The sequence below is a fragment of the Leptonotus elevatus genome, chromosome 14 (genome assembly GCF_054856555.1).
Source record: "Leptonotus elevatus isolate MCC_2025b chromosome 14, RoL_Lele_1.0, whole genome shotgun sequence".
Lineage (NCBI taxonomy): Eukaryota > Metazoa > Chordata > Actinopteri > Syngnathiformes > Syngnathidae > Leptonotus > Leptonotus elevatus.
Genome location: NC_141252.1, coordinates 20,054,376 through 20,055,915, shown reverse-complemented (window position 1 = coordinate 20,055,915; position 1,540 = coordinate 20,054,376). Strand labels below are relative to the sequence as shown.

Genomic DNA, 1,540 nt, shown 5'->3' with positions numbered 1-1,540 from the left:
TGCTATGTAAATGAGCTGCGTTTTAATGCAAGCGGATCGCATCGCGGGTCTCCCTCTCGAAAATTGCACACATGCAAACACACACTATTTAAACGGTTGCACTATGGAAAAGCTTTTCTTTTTGCAGTAGTTTTAAATGGCTTACCTTAACTGAAATTCTGCGTCACATTGGAGCCAAAAGTAGAATCCTGATCATTTACTGTGCCTCTTGCTGCTCTAAATAGTAAATAAGTCATACTACACTATAACTTACACAAGACTACGGACTACTTCTTCTACTTCCATTTGATGGTCGTCAAATACTTTTGGTTCATTAGCACCCCCTTCTTCAGCATAGATACCTATGGCTATGGAGAAGGCCACTGGCGGTAATGCATGACTACTTCTTCTTTCTTATCGTGGTTGGCAGGTGCTTTTGGTCTATTACCGCCACATTATTAAACGGAGTGCATGCATGTGGCAGTAATTAAACTGTACAGTAAATGAAAGAAAAAGTGAAAAACTGAACACAAATACCCCCAAAAGAAGTAAGGTAAGAAATTGGACATAAAAACACAAAATGTGGATGCATAATTATGCACTATGATTATGTCTCTTATGTCAATTTGTTTTTATTTAATAATTAACCACTGGAACTTTAGCATAAAAACTGTCACAGGAATGTGAATGTCGTGATTTGCCAGAGTGTTTTTGCCACTTTATTTACATAGCGCTGAAGCAACCCCCTTTGCTCCCTGCTGTTTTACTAGATTTTGACTGATTTTGCAAGGCCCACAGAGTATTGTGTTATATTGCTATAAAAACATGGAACTTACCAAAATAAAGATTTGAGTCTCTTCTTTCATCAGAATTTTTTTAAATTTCTATCTGTTTCCGTTTTGCAGCAATTAGCATTAGAATATAGCGAAGTTTCATCATTATTCAAAACAGTGGGGGAAAAAGCTTTTTGCAACATGGCGCTGGTTGATCTATTATACTCTGCTGCCACCTGGTGGCCGTTTTTGTAATAACTACCATTGCTTCAAGCATTCTCTTCAGTTCAGAGGCTACATCCAAGCCTTTTGTATGCGCTAGCATAAAAAAACATTTAAATACGTTTTTGGGAGCATGGGAATATTTAAAATAGAACATATACGTTTTTGGGAGCAATTGCACAGCCCTATGTGAGATGAAAAACTTGGGAACGTTATTCTCACTTCCACCCTTTATTTGTCTGCAGAGCACAGGTCAGAGTTTAGGTTACAGTGGATATAAAAAGTCCCCACACCCATGTTCAAATGCCATTTTTTGTGATGTGAAAAATTTGCCTAAATAATTTCAAAACTGTTTCAACCGTTAATGTGACATGTTTTAGTCTTTTTTAAAGGTGCATTGCAGAGTTTAAAAGGTTAATGTTAAAGTTATTTCGACATCACACATGCTCCACCAATGCCCAGTTGAGTACAAAGAGCCCTAACATTTTAACTGTGACTGCGCCTATCAGGACATAGTAGAGTGTTAGCTAGCGTACGATAAAATTGGGATGGAAACTGAAAAAAAA

The 1,540-nt window shown here is 37.3% G+C and overlaps 1 protein-coding gene across 1 annotated transcript in view; it reads left to right on the top strand.

The window, feature by feature from the left end:
- Window positions 1-406, top strand: part of LOC147163270 (retinol dehydrogenase 14-like) — a 4,123-nt gene extending 3,717 nt beyond the window's left edge. Inside the window, exon 2 of the mRNA XM_086094772.1 lies at window positions 1-406. This exon is cut by the window's left edge and continues 1,228 nt beyond it. The gene's annotated coding sequence lies outside the window, so the exon portion shown is untranslated.
- The last annotated feature ends 1,134 nt before the right edge of the window (window positions 407-1,540 follow it).